Source organism: Chrysemys picta, chromosome 12, assembly GCF_011386835.1.
Source record: "Chrysemys picta bellii isolate R12L10 chromosome 12, ASM1138683v2, whole genome shotgun sequence".
NCBI lineage: Eukaryota > Metazoa > Chordata > Testudines > Emydidae > Chrysemys > Chrysemys picta.
In genome coordinates this window covers 22,967,632-22,983,512 of record NC_088802.1, presented here as the reverse complement: position 1 = coordinate 22,983,512, position 15,881 = coordinate 22,967,632, and positions in this window count along the sequence as shown.

The following is a 15,881-nucleotide window of genomic DNA, read 5'->3' as shown; positions in this document are numbered from 1 at the left end:
TTTACTTCACTCAACGTTTCCTCTTCTTGTGCTGGACAATGAACAGGGCCACAGCCCCGGGCTGTGACGGAGTCCGTCAGCCTATGTACACTGGTGGAGCGATTCCTCCACGGGAAGGGGAATGAGGCTGGTCTACACCGAACACTTATGTCGACCTAGCTACGTTGTGACGGGTATGAAAAATTCACACCCCCAAGACATAGTTAAGCTGTCCTGAACCCCTGTGTAGACACTGCCGGTTGACAGAAGAATTACCACCTCTCAAGGGCTGGTTTTACTACAGCAACAGAAAAAAAACCCTTCCATCGCTGTAACAAGTGTCTGCACTACAGCCGCCTGGCTGCAGCGCTAGTAGAGTAGACGTAGCTGGAGTTATACTGGTAGAAGGAACCTTAGCACTGGTATAACTGCATCCAACTGTGCCGGTATAGCTATATTAGTAAAAAAAAAACCTCACATCCTACCTCAGACATGGCTTTTACCAGCCAAAAAAGTGCTTTTGCTTGTACAGCTGATACAGATGGGTTCCCTGAATGAAATAAGCTATATTAATAAGAGCACATTTTTTGTTGGTATACCCAGGTCTGCACTAGGGATTTTGCTGGGGTAAAAGTGTCATAAAAAAAAACCTAACCAACATTACTATACTGGAAATTTCTGTGTAAATCTGGCCAGAGATACAACTGTATTATAAAGTGGCTACTGGGTAGCAGCAGATGGTAATGAAAGGCGAAAAGGCCATTTTACTCTGGGAACACCCCTAGATGACAGGAGATAAGGAAGAGGGAACAGGGTGTTATACTGTTTAATGACTGCTAGGTGAGAGTGGAAGATAAGGATGGTGAAAAGGGACAGCTGTACATTGCCATTGGGTGGCAGCAGAGAATAAGGGTATCTCTGCTGTGTTATTGGCAGGAGCTGACTGTAAGGTAAGAGAAAAGGACACCTATAGAAACGTGTTCCCTGGATAGGAACAGAGTAAGGAAGCACCAGTGGTGCTGTGGCTACTAGATAGCCATGCAACACAAATGATAAAGACAATACATTATGCACTAGATGGCAGCACAGGGTAAGGGATACATGTGGGGGTCTATTGTGGAAAATAGATAGTGAGCAAGAAGTAAGAAATCATCAGTGAGACCTTGGAAGATTCTGTAGAGGGTAAAAAAGAGGAAAGAATCAACTATACTTAGGCTTGGAAGAATTAGATTTTTATTGGTAAATGTTGATTTTATCAAACACACAAATTGATGAAAAAAATGTTTCCTTGATGCTCATTGAAATTTACAGATCAGCAAACAAAGAAAAATGCTGCTTGAGAGCTTAGTTTGATTTAAGGATATTTACTTTGTATATTTTGACATGTGATGTCAACGATTTGTGTTTTAACAGCTATAAAGCTTTAACTTTCTGAATCTCAGCATCTACTGTAATTAACTAATTATTGACTGACCCACCCACTGTCTGATCCTCCATAATTTTCTGCAACTGAAAATTTAAATCCATAAAAATAAAATGCTTAAAAATAAACAAACATCAATATTATCCATTGAAACTATAACAAATACCAGCAATAACTTTCCTAGGCCTATCCAATGGATATTTGTATGATAAAAAGTAAGTCCTGATGTTCAGCGTCAGTGTCTTCAAGAAGGGAAATGAATTGCCGATGATTAAGTCCCCTCGCTCTTATGTAGTTCACTATTTTCACTACTGTGCGAACAACATGATCAATGTTGCAGAGGGCCTCCTGATGTATAATACAATGCAGAAAAATCACCTCTTTATCAGGATCATCTTCTTTTACTTTGTCCTGAATTCTTTTTAAAAGTCCTACGTTTTCCCCTGTTACATTTGGTGATCCATCTGTGGTTACGCTTGCCAGTTTACTCCAGGGGAGCTTCAGATGTTCAAGGCACCCAGACACCCTCTCGTATAAATCCGATCCCTTAGTTGTGCCTTTCATTGATTCTATTGATAAAAAATCCTCTGTGATTTCAAATTTGTCATCAATTACTCTGACAAAAATCAGTAACTGTGCTGTGTCCTTAATGTCAGTGCTGTCATTGAGAGCTAATGAAAACAATGTAAAGCCCTGTGCTTTCTTGTTCAACTCAGAAGCCAAATGTTCATCAATCACTTCTACACGGTGAGTAACAGTTCTTCATGACAAACTAATGTTCTCAAATTTATTTTGGTATTCCGGGCACAGCATGCCAGAAACATGAACCATACATTCTTTCAAAAACTCCTCTTCAGCAAAAGGCTTATTTTGTTTAGCAATTTTAAACTCCAGAACGTAACTTGCCTTTGTAGTGGCTTCCTGAATTGCAGACCGTCGCACATAAATATTTTGCTGAGTTTTTAAGTGTGTGGCGAGTTGCTCAGCTTTTCTTGCCCTTTCCTCGGTTGTTAAATTGCTGCCATAATTAGGATGTTTCCTTGAAAAATAGTGATCCAAGTTGTACTCCTTGAACACCGCGATGCTCTCCTGACAAATCAGGCATACAGCCTTCGAGTTCACGTTTGTGAAAAAATATTTTGTATTCCATTCTTTGTTGAAAACCTGACACTCATTGTCCTCTTTTCTTTTCTTTTCTTTTCTTTTCGCAACACTCATTTTTGAAAGGGAAAAGAAAATCCTAACTGCTGCCCCTATTTTGAACTGCTGTTTTACAAGATGGCAGCACTGTGAGAAAACTGGGCCCTCTCCAGTAGCGTAGTTAGTGGGGTGCAGGGGAAGCAGCCGCTTCCCCCACCTTTCCAAAAGCGGCCGAAGGAGCGAGGGGGGGGGCGCAGACTAGCAGCCCGCAGTGCAGCTGGCAGCCATGGGGGGGCGGTGGGCACAGTCGGAGGAGCGGGGGTGGGGGGGCCATGGCATGCTGCCCGCAGCGTGCCCGGAGGAGCGAGGGGTTGCCATTCCACTTCTCCAATCAGCTGTTTGGCACTGTGAGCCTGGGAGGAGAATTAGATCGGCGGCGGCGTGCTCGTGGAGGAGACGTTGCAGAGGTGAGCTGGGGTGGGGAGATGCCACATGGCTCCCCGGGCTGGGGGGGTGGGGAGCTGCCGCGGGGATGCCTCAGGGTGGGGGGGGAGGAGAGGTGCCGCAGGGCTCCCCACCCCAGCTCACCTCTGCTACGCCCGCTCCCCGAGCATGCCATCACTGCTCCACTTCTCCTGCCTCCCAGGCTTGCAGCACCAATCATCTGTTTTGCACCACAAGCCTGGGAGGGGAGGAGAATTAGAGCTGAGGCGAAGAGCTGGGGAGGAGGTGGAGCAGAGGTGAGCTGGGGCGGGGAGCTGCCACGGGGGGGGCGGGCGCCTCAGAGCGGAGAGGGGGCAGGGAGCTGCCGCAGGGCTGGGAGCAGGGCGCAAAGTGGAAGTTTCGCCTAGGGCATGAAACTTCCTTGCACCAGCCCTGGTGACAACAAAGAAGCTGAGCCAGATGCAGATGAACCCAGACTGGAGCAGCTGTGGCCCTGGGTGGTTTCCCTCCACTCAAGGGTAGGGCCATAGGAAACAGGGAGGGGATTTGGTATTCTGCTGCTGGGTGGGGTGGTGAGGTCATACCTGAGGAATGTGGCGTTTTCCGTGCAGAAGCTTCCCTAAAGATGATGCTGAAAATGATTGGTCATCACTGAGGAGCCCAGGCCGAGAGCGCGAGCCTCGGTCCCGCTCCATTGGCCACCCAGGCGGAGAATGGAGAAACCCCCGGCCCCGCTGCCCCGGCCAGAGCGCCGGGCCCGCTCTCCCAGCCGGAGGACTGGCAAGCTCCCAGCCCCGCTGCCCCAGCAGGAAAGCTGGGCGGAGCGCACCGAAACCCCTGGGATGCCCCCCGGCCGGAGCAACAGGCGGAGCGCCGCGAAACCCCAGGTCCCGCTCCCCGGAAAGGAGCACCTGTTGGAGCGTGTGGAAACCCCTAGCCCCGCTCTGCCGGCCGGAGCAACGGGCCCCTCTCCCCCTGTCAGAGCGCTAGACTGAACATGGTGAAACCCTGAGCTCCGCTCCCCCAGCAGGAGGAATGGGCGGAGCGCGGCGAACCCCCCGCTCCTGCTCCCCTGGCCGGAGCGCCGGGCCCCTCTCCCCGTGCTGGAGGACCGGGCGGAGCATGGCAAAAAACCTCCTGCCCCACTCCCCCGGCTGGAGCCGCGGGCTCCACTCTTGCGGCCGGAGGACATGGCTGATCGCGGCAAGTCCCCAGCCCCGCTCCCCCAGCCAAGCGCCGGGCTGAGTGCGGTGAACCCCCCGGTTCCACTTCCCAGGCCGGAGCGCCGGGCGGAGCACTGCAAGGACCCGGCCCCGCTCCCCCAGCTGGAGCACCTGTCGGAGCGCCACGAAACCCCCGGGCTGCTCCCCTGGCCGGAGCGCAGGGCGGAGCGCTGTTAAACCTCTGGTCCCGCTGCCCCTACTGGAGTATCGGGCGGAGCGCGGGGAAACCGCGGCCGGAGCGCCGGGCGGAGCGTGGCAAGGACCTTGCCCCGCTCTCCCGGCCTGAGTGTCGGGACCTGCCCCCCCCAGCCGGAGGACCTGTCAAAGTGCGTCAAAACCCCTGGCCTCGCTCCCCCTGCCGGAGCGCAGGGCGGAGCGCGGCTAAACCCGCGGCCCCGCTCCCCCAGCTGGAGCTTGCGGGCCGAATAAGAATGGCCCACGGTCCCTAGTTTGCCCACCCCTGCTCTATAGCCTCCCTAGGATGTGGGAGAGCCAAGTTGAAGTCAGACTCCAAGGCCAGAAGGGACAAATGGCTGAATATTGGTTTGTTTTGGATTTGAAAAGCTTCCCCTCATTCCCAGCAGAAACCAGCGCTCCTTGATTGTGGTTTTTTCAGTCCAAAACCTGGTATTGATTGATCTCACATTTCAGATATTGATTGATTTCACATATCAGTATATGTACATGCTCAAATATTATAGCAGCACATTCCCAAAGACCTAGCCAGAACTAGGGACCACCCAGAACTAGGGACCACCCAGAATCTGTCTTTATAAAACAATACATCAGCTCTATATGCATCCAAAGAAGTGGGCTGTAGTCCACGAAAGCTTATGCTCTAATAAATTTGTTAGTCTCTAAGGTGCCACAAGTCCTCCTGTTCTTCTTTTTACATCAGCTCTGTATTTCACCATTTTCTCTTAATACAATAAGAAAAAAAATTGTGATTTCTAAATTTGTGTAAAATCTACACATACATTGACAATTTTTCTCAGGGCCTCCTTCTCCTCTCTGTTTCTCAGGTTGTATCTGAAGGGATTGGCCATAGGAGTCAGAACTGTGTAGCAGACAGAGAACACGCTGTTTACGTCTCCTAGTGTGTTAATTTTTGGTAGCATGTAGACAATTATTAGGGTCCCATAGAAAATTTTCACCACAATGAGGTGAGGGGAGCCGGTGGAAATGCCTTTTGCCTTCTTGTGGTGGAGGGATTCTCAGCATTGGGACGATGATACACATGCAGGAAGTCACGATTAAAACAAATGGCAGCAGAATGAATATAGCAGCCACAATGGTATTGGCAAGCGCTATCTGGTTGGTGTCACTGCAGTCCTGATTTATCATTTCTGTGGATTCACAGTGGAAATGATCAATTTCATTGGGGCCACAGAAAGTTAATTGTAACAAGGCCACAGAAAGTTAATTGTAACAAGTGATGTTTTTTGCCACCCCAAGCACAGCAGTCAGGCGGCCTTCGGCGGCATGCCTGCAGGCGGTCTGTGGTCATACGGATTCGGTGGCGTTTCTGCGGGTGATCTGCCAGTCCTGTGGCTTCAGCGTACCTGCCGCCGAATTGCTGCCGAAACTGCGGGAACAGCGGATCACCTGCAGAAACACCGCCGAAGGACCCCTAACTGCCACCCTCACAGCGACCGGCAGGCTGCCCCCCGCAGCTTGCCGCCCCAGGTACGCGCTTGCTACGCTGGTGCCTGGAGCTGCCCCTAATTATAACATAAGAACTATTACTATGGTCATAGCCAGAAATCCATTTATCCAAGACCCAGCTGCTAACTGCCGGCAGAACCTGCCATTCTTGAGGGCTGCATAATGCAGCAGATTGCATATTGCTACATACTGATCATAAGACATCACTGCAAGCAGACAGCATTGTGCATCTACTAAAAACTAACAAAATAAAATAGTGTCATACAACCATTGACAGAAATGGTTTTGTCCCAAATCAGGAGACTGGCAAGCATCCCGGGCAGGATGGGCCAGGTGTAGCAGGTTTCCAAACAGACAAGTTCCCCAGGAAGAAATACGTGGGGGTGTGAAAGTGCCAATTAGACAGAACTAGAGCAATGATGAGGATGTTCCCAGCCAAGTTCAGAATGTAGATCACTAGAAACAGCAGAAAGAGAAGGGTCAGCAGTTCAGGGAGATCCCCTGTGATGGAAGTTTGAGTCCCCCCTTCTGTGTTTGCCATCAGGTGTATCTAGGAAAAATAAAAACCAAAGAAGAGAAAAACACTTCTTGGAGATGACTGGAGAAAACAGACTTAAGCTGTAATCCAGCAAAGAAGTTTGGGGAAAGGAAACCCCATGATCTGATAATGGAGTTGCAGGAATAGAGCTGGCTTCCATCTTGATTCTTTGGCTATATTATGGATAAGTTTTAAGCAGAAGATTCAACAAAATGTCAACCTCTCTCAAATTGGACCAGGAACTCAGTTGCTATATTGATGGGTCTGAAAGACCACAGTAATGGGCAGCCATTTAGATACACATAGTTTGATTCACATTGTCTCATATCTCTTCTCATGACAAAGTTTGTCCAAACATGGGCTACCATTACTGAGAAAGTCTTGGTATCTTTGTATAAGCCAAAACAACCCTGACATTCTATGATTCTATGAATGCCCTGTCCCCAAAAGGGGACTACCTCCCTGACCATGACCACACCCACACAGAGCTGACATGCATCCTCAAGCCCCATAATTTACTAGGTGTCCTATTCCCCAAGGCCTCCTGTCCCTTATCAATTCAGTTATGAAGGAGGAGCCCCTCAGCACCCTAACACCTTCAGAAAACCCATCTGGGGTGGCCATTACGTTGGATTTTATAGGCAAGCTTCCCTTATCTGCCAAGCACACAATCATCCTTACAGAGGAACCTGACTGGGCAGCACTGCCAACAGGCGTGATGTAAGGCCTGGGGGGACCTGGTCTATAAGGCTACCAGGCAACCAACATCCCCACATTGCTACTTGTAATTTGATTACTCTCTGCAGCACACAATCTGCAGTGGTTGAACACCATGGGATGTTCCACCTCAAGTGATCTGACTGACATGGTTTCAGTAATCCCTGATTGGCTCCTTAACCCTATATAAGTTCATGGGTGCACCAGGAAGTATTTAGGGTCTGACTGAAGAAAGGCTGTCTCAGTGGTGATTGTGGGCTGATACAGGGCTGGCTCCAGCTTTTTTGCCGCCCCAAGCAGCAAAGCGAAAAAAGAAAAAAAAAAAAGATAAAGCCGCGATCGGAGGCACTTCGGCAGCAGCTCTACCGCGCTGCTTCATTCTTCGGCGACAATTCGGCAGTGGGTCCTTTGCTCCGAGACGGACTGAGGGACCCGCCGTGGAATTGCCACCGAAGACCTGGACGTGCCGCCCCTTTCCATTGGCCTCCCCAAGCACCTGCTTCCTTTGCTGGTGCCTGGAGCCGGCCCTGGGCTGATAGAGGAGCTGCTGGCTGGTTAGGCAGAGTGAGATGGACTAGATAAATGAAACTGAAACCAGACTAGACCATGAGAATAGGGAAAGCATTGAGGAAGACTGGATGCAAGTAAAGAAAAAGAAAAGGGTAGATTCTCTGTCTACCTCCCAGAAGAAGGACTAGCAAATAGGAGGGCAGGAAAAGGAAATGGGGGGAAATTACCTAATAGTAAAATCCCTAGATAAGGACACAAAGATAGAGGATATCAACCCCCTGAGAATGGCAGAATGGATCAAAACAGTTCTGGAGATAGAGCATGAGATAAGATACTGTGACATTACCCAGGTACAATCTGGAGAGAGAGACAGCTGTGTCCCCTCAATTTTCCAACCTGGGGTGTCACTTACACTGCTTTGCTGTGAGAACAGCCACTTTGTTTCCCAACCTCCCCACCTCCAAGGGCCCTGTGAGCCTGGTGCTGTAGCTTTGCCAGAGCTGGTCACAAGCCAGGCTTAGCTCAGGTAAGAGCTATGAAGCTGTTCCTGGTGAAGAGTCCAGAGGTCACTACTGGGGCCTGGTTGTCTGCATCCAGCCTGTGTGAGCGTCATGAAGGTGGTTGGTTTGCAGAGGGATATGATGGCAATAAGTACAATTTCAGGGGTGGCAGATTTCCCAGAATTACATCCCCATCTTTCCTGCACTAGGAGTTAGTATTTTTATTGTATGAACATTAATTTTGATCAGAAATGACTTTTTTATGGATATAAAAACATGGTTAAAATTGTCTCCACTCTGCCTGTTGCCCAGTGAAAAACACCATGATGGGACCATGGTTATGGCCACCTCGCTCCCTGGTCCTTCCACTAACATGGACAACATGAACCTGAGTTCCTGCTGGATTGTCCATTGTGGCCTTAGGGGCACAAGAACTGCAGCACAAAACATGATGTCACCCATTGTTTTTTATTTCTATTTGACTGTCTGGATTACATTACAAAACTTAAGTATCTAGCATAGAGAAACAATGAATAGGGGACATGCACAGGGATTTACTTTGATCGTTAGTGAATTTTGTGCCTTACCCAAAGTCGGCTCTGTGCAGTTTCAGATGCTGTACACACTCCTCACATAGGGTGAATGTTAGGACAGGACCCTGAAGAAAAATACCATCATACTGCATGTATCAGTGCTGAACATGAGAGAGTGACAGAGCTGTCCACAACTTCATTTTCCTATACGTTGTGTAACATGGAGGCAGCACAGGACTACAAAGACTGTCTCAGTAACTCCATGCAGATCATGTCCATTTATTTCACATTAGTGATGAGATTTTCAATGGGGGAGTTCAACTCAGTTTCAATGGGGGCTGATAGCCAGAGGTTTTCACAGCTGCCTGGCTGATTTAGTTTTGGCCCAAGCGAGGGGACATGGGGGGCATCATTTGAGCTCCCCGCCTCAGGTGCCAAAATGTTGTGGACTGACCATGAATCTGGCATGTGTGATCCGGGCAAGGAAGACTCTAGCACCACTTCCCACCCCATTTGGGCACACACTGAGCCCGATCCCCAGCTGATGTAAGTCTAGGTAGCTCTATTTGTCTCAGTGGCGCAGATCTCCAACTGAGGACCTGTCACAAGACATGGATCTCAAGCTCCATCTCTGTTAAATGGTGCTATGAACGCTGACTGGCACTGCTGTGCAAAGGTGAACCTAAAACTACTTATATTCATCTGAAGAAGAGCTCTGTGTAGTTCAAAATCTTCTCTCATTCACCAACAGAAGCTGGTCCAATAAAAGATATTACCTCACCCACCTTGTCCATCTAATATTCACAAAGCACTTTCATGCCTCTGTTTGGTGGTGGTATAGAAATACAGTCAGGAAGATGGTGCTCACCTGTAACCACAGCACAGCCCAAGCTTGAAGTGATGAGCTCTTATTTCTCAGAGCTTAGCCACCAGGACTTGGGATCCTCAGCTGATTCTTGTCTCTCCTCTTTCTGCAGAAACTGGATTTTCTCAGTGAAGAGACTTGCAGTGACCTGAAGGGATGAGCAGGTACATTTGATCTGCGTTTGGAAAATGAGCTTCTCCTTTGATTTACAAAGTGTAAATGCTCCCTCATATTTGTATCCGGTCTTCACACTTTTTAATACGGTCCCACTTCAACCTTTCTCCCATTTGGTTCATTTTGTGTCTCCAAAGCTTTGTGGCTAGCAATGCCCAGTGGGACTTGTACAGTGGGACTTGTATAATTGCATCTTTTAAAAGTCTAATGATCCTATATGGAAAATATTTTGATGATGAACAAACACCAACTTATATTTTTGGGAGATGCCTCTTCCAAGGTGATGGCCTGTTATAAAGTACTCACACCACACTGTTATTAATATTAAATATATACTGCCATCTAGTGTGTACTTCTGAAAATAGCTGCTCATGTCTCACTCCATTGCACACTAAAACTTTCCCATTATTGTGTTGGCTACTAAAATCTATTGGTCTTTAGTCAATATTTCTGCAACCCCCAGCTCATTTCCTCTCCTCTGCTGCCATCTAGTGGTCATTTCCCAGAATATCAGCCTGTTACTCTGCTTTCCTCTGGTGGATTATTCTTGCTATATGTGCCTCTTTCCAGTTCTTGATTCTTGTCACATGCTGGCCATTATTTAGTACATAGACTTTATGACGTTTGAGTTAAGACGAAGGGCACTTATGATGTTTATAAATTGAAGTATAAAATCGACTTTACGATGCTGGTTTCTACTTTACATCCCTCCCCCATTCATAACATTGTATGTATGGAAAAATCGGTTCCGAGTTAGGACGTTTTGACTTAAGACGCGATTTTTCAGGAACCAATTGTGTCTTAAGTCCCAGGACTGTCTGTATAACAGCCCATTTCTCACTCCTCAACATCTGCTACTATCATTACATACATAGAAGTCCTTTTCTCTTCAGGGCCCATTCCTCACCACTTAGATACCATTATACAGCTTAACCTCCCTTTCCACTTCCCTCTGAGGGTCATTTGGCAACAAAACTTCTCCTTTCTTGCCCTTCCGCTTTGATTGTTATCCATTGGCCATTGGTCAGCATGGCTGCACCTTTTCCATTCCTCTGCCCTCTAGTGACCCTAGAGGGTATAATCACATCTTTCCTCATTTCTTACCTACTGCTAGGTGTGCGCTGTTCCAAATTAGAGCCACGGAGAACAAAATTGTAGAACAGTTTGAATGGAACATTTGTGGCTACAACAGCACATACAATAGTAGAAGCTCTCAAAGGGTTAGCAGGAGTTTCCCATCAGTCCAGTACATTTCTGTTGCTGTGGCATCTGTTTCCAATGGAAATGCATAGATTGAACCTACCATAACAGAATCTCAGTGGCTCTCCAGGCTGAGATTCTCAAAGGCATCTGAGAGAGTTAAACAATGAGGAGTCCGGTAGCACTTTAAAGACTCATTGTTTTTGTGAATACAGACTAACACAACTACCCCCGATAAGGGAGTTAAGTGTTCAACTGCCATTTCAAAGGCATTTGGGTGCCGAACTCCATTAGGTTCCTTGGAAAATCCTTTCCGCAGGGCTGAAATTTTATCGTTCTCACTGGTGCCCAGCTCCCCTGCCTCTGGCCAACCCCTGACATGCTCCCAGTGACTGAGCCAGCACTGCCATTTTGGCACCACAGGAGTTCTGCCCGTTGGTAGGTGGTAGCCACTTCCTCTCACCATAGGTTGCCTCATTCCCTGAGGAGGGGGCCCTGCGTGGAGCGGAGCTGTCTAAGGCATCTGGGGCTTGCTGGACACGATGCCCTGAGATCGAGCTCTCTCGGGATGGGCACTTGTTGCAGTCGGTTTTAGGGACATTCATTGTAACAGGTCCTCTCCTTTTGAACTGCTCTGTGCAGTTGGTGGCAGCAGAGCAGCTGCTGCCCTAAGGGCCACAGGCCAAGTCCTCACTGACCATTTGACAGACCCAACCCCATAAATGTCAGTTCTACGTGTGCCCTGGCAACCCCCCAGCTGGGTCTGGACAGTCCCCGTGGCCCTGGTTTGTGAGTCTACCTCTTTGTCTGCCCAATCTCCCTGCCTCCAAGGGCTCGGTGAGCCTGGGCCTGGTGCTTTGCCAGAGCTGGTCACAGCTAGGTGTTGCCCAGATAAGAGCTATGAAGCTGTTCCTGGTGAAGTATCCAGAGGTCACTGCTGAGGTCTGGTTGTTTGCATCCGGCCTGTGTGAGTGCAATGGTGTTAGCTGGTTTGCAGGGGGATATGGTGAGGATGGCATTAAGCACAATTTCAGGGGTGGCTGATTTCCCAGGCTTACGTCCCCACCTATGCTGCACCAAGAGTTAGTATTTTTATTGTCATCCATTGTGTTTTATTTGTATTAGACTGTCTAAATTTGATTACAAGACTTTATTATCTAACAGAGAAACAATGAACAGGGGTCAAGCGGAGTGCCCCAGTGGTCGATCCTGGGGCTGGTTTTGTTCAACATCTTCATTAATGATCTGGATGATGGGATGAATTGCACCCTCAGCAAGTTCACAGATGACACTAAGCTGGGGGGAGAGGTAGGTACGTTCGAGGGTAGGAATAGGGTCCAGAGTGACCTAGACAAATTGGAGGATTGGGCCAAAAGAAATCTGATGAGGTTCAACAAGGACAAGTGCAGAGTCCTACACTTAGGAAGGAAGAATCATGCACCGCTACAGGCCGGGGACCAACTGGCTAAGCAGCAGTTCTGCAGAAAAGTATTACAGTGGACGAGAAGCTGGATATGAGTCAGTAGTGTGCCCTCCTTGCCAAGAAGGCCAACAGCATATCGATCTGTATTAGTAGGAGCATTGCCTGCAGATCGAAGGAAGTGATTATTCCCCTCTATTTGACACTGGTGAGGCCACACCTGGAGTATTGCGTCCAATGTTGGTCCCGACACTACAGAAGGGATATGGACAAATTGGAGATAGTCCAGCAGAAGGCAACGAAAATGATTAGGGGGCTGGGGCACATGACTTATGCAGAGAGGCTGAGGGAACTGGGGTTATTTAGTCTGCAGAAGAGAAGAGTGAGGGGAGATTTGATAGCAGCCTTCAACTACCTGAATGGGGGTTCCAAAGAGGATGGAGCTAGGCTGTTCTCAGTAGTGGCAGATGACAGACCAAGAAGCAAATGTCTCAAGTTACAGTGGGGGAGGTCTAGGTTGGATATTAGGAAACACTATTTCACTAGGAGGGTGGTGAAGCACTGGAATGGGTTACCTAGGGAGGTTGTGGAATCTCCATTCTTAGAGAGAGCACTTTGTTTAGGGCGCTTTGTATATCGTGCTTCAGTAGCATGCAGACAAACATTGGGATTCCATAGAAAATTGTCACCACAATAAGGTGAGAGGAGCAGGTGGAAAATGCCTTTTGCCTCCCAGTGCTGGAAGGGAGTCTCAGAATGCTGGTGACGATACACATGTAGGACGTCAGGGTTAGTAGGAATTGAGGCAGGGTGAATATAGAGACTAATATGAAATCCAGCAATATGATCATGTGTGTGTCCCTGCAGGAGAGTTCCATCAGTGGGATGGGATCACAATAGAAATGGTCAATTTCATTCGGGCCACAGAATATTAACTGTGACATGAATAACATCAAGATGACAGTAGCCAAACAGCCATTTAACTATGACCCTGCAGCCAGCTGGAGGCAAAACCTGCTATTCATAAGAGTTGAATAGTGCAGGGGGTTACATATCGCTAAATACTGATCATAAGACATCACTGCTAGGAGATAGCATTCTGTAGCCACCAGAGAACCAGAGGAATACAGTTGTGAGAAGCAGCCACTGACTGATATGGTTTTGTCTCCAGTCAGGGGACTGGCCAGCAACCTGGGCAGGAAGGTCGAGGTGTAGCAGGTCTCGAAGCAGGACAAGTTCCCCAGGAAAAAGTACATGGGGGTGTGAAGGTGCCGATTAGCCACAATGAGCACCACAATGAGGGTGTTCCCAGCTATGGTTGCCATGTAGATGACTAGGAACATCAGGAAGAGATGAATTTGCAGGTCAGGGAGACCCCTGAATCCAAGGAGGATTAATTCTGTGACAGCCATTTCGTTTCTCCAGTTTCTGTGTGCCGTGGGATGAGTCTTGGAATAATAAAACAAACTGCAATTGAATTGGAAGAACACAGAGTTAAAAGTTAATCAAGTCTCGTGAATTAATTGCATAAATATTCAGAAACTCCCCTTCCTCTCCTGGTTATATGCTGATATTTTAAGGCTAAATGTAGAATTCAGAGCAAGTGCCAGGAGTCTCACTTTGAGAACAGGACATTGGTACCCATTTAGATGTGGCGGTGCTTTCCAATCATTGCTCCCTGTGGACTGGGGACTACATGAAGGAGACTACAATTCAAGAGGGATGTCAGGAATCGATCGGGGCATGTAACATTCACCTCCCCACACTGGCGGGATGTGTGTGTGGACGAATGTCTAATATGAGTAATATACCAACATTTGGAACTGCGGGGGTGTCAAGGCTGCTTCCCCACTCTGAACTTTAGGGTACAAATGTGGGGGCCTGCATGAAAACTTCTAAGCTTAACTATCAGCTTAGATCTGGTCCGCTGCCACCACTCCCAAATGTGCTAATTCCCTTCCCTGGGTAGCCTTGAGAGACTCTTCACCAATTCCCTGGTGAATACAGGTCCAAACCCCTTGGATCTTAAAACAAGGAGAAATTAACCATCCCCCCTCCTACCTCCCACCAACTCCTGGTGGATCAAGATCCAACCCCCTTGGATCTAAAAACAAGGAAAAATCAATCAGGTTCTTAAAAAGAAGGCTTTTAATGAAAGAAAAAAGTAAAAATCATCTCTGTGAAATCAGGAGGGAAAATAACTTTACAGGGTAATCAAACTTAAAGAGCCCAGAGGAATCCCCTCTAGCCTTAGGTTCAAAGTTACAGCAAACAGAGATAAGCACTCTAGCAAAAAGGTACATTTACAAGTTGAGAAAACAAAGATAAAAACTAACACGCCTTGCCTGGCTGTTTACTTACAAATTGGAAATATGAGATACTTGTTCAGAAAGATTTGGAGAGCCTGGACTGATGTCTGGTCCCTCTCAGTCCCAAGAGCGAACAACCCCCAAAACAAAGAGCACAAACAAAAGCCTTCCCCCCACCAAGATTTGAAAGTATCTTGTCCCCTTATTGGTCCTTTGGGTCAGGTGTCAGCCAGGTTACCTGAGCTTCTTAACCCTTTACAGGTAAAAGGATTTTGGAGTCTCTGGCCAGGAGGGATTTTATAGTACTGTACACAGGAGGGCTGTTACCCTTCCCTTTATAGTTATGACAAGGGGTTAGGTTGAACCCTACACCATCTGGGGACTAATACTGTGACCACCTTCCCATGCCAGCTGTCAATGTGGATATTGAAAACCTCCCCCTCTACCTTCCCATCAGTGGTCTACTTGAGCCATTGCTCCCAGGTTTCTCCTTCTGGCCTCTATGGTTTTGCGGGTTTCACATAGCTCCCCCCTCAACTGGGCAAAGCTGAGACTTTTTTGGTTGTGGCAAATAGTAAATGTGAGTATTGGTAAACACAGTACTTACATTACATTTACATTTGTCTACTAGCAGGTTGCTAACACTTTCATCCTCCCAAAACAGTTCTTCCCAGGAATTAACACATACACATTGCCCATTATACAGTACTTTGGTCTCATTATCCAGTTCATCCCACAAACAGGATCCTAGTGACATGTCTTTACTACAGGGCTCTGGAGTAACAGGCAAGGACAAGCACACCCACTTTTGAGGAGTCCACTAGAGCATGAGATCAGATACTGTGACATTACCCAGGTACAATCTGGAGAGAGGGACAGCTGTGTCCCCTCAATTTTCCAACCTGGGGTGTCTCTTACACTGCTTTGCTGTGAGAACAACCACTTTGTTTCCCAACCTCCCCACCTCCAAGGGCCCTGTGAGCCTGGTGCTGTGGCTTTGCCAGAGCTGGTCACAAGCCAGGCTTAGCTCAGGTAAGAGCTATGAAGCTGTTCCTGGTGAAGAGTCCAGAGGTCACTACTGGGGCCTGGTTGTCTGCATCCAGCCTGTGTGAGCATCATGAAGGTGGTTGGTTTGCAGAGGGATATGATGGCAATAAGTACAATTTCAGGGGTGGCAGATTTCCCAGAATTACGTCCCCATCTTTGCTGCACTAGGAGTTAGTATTTTTATTGTACGAACA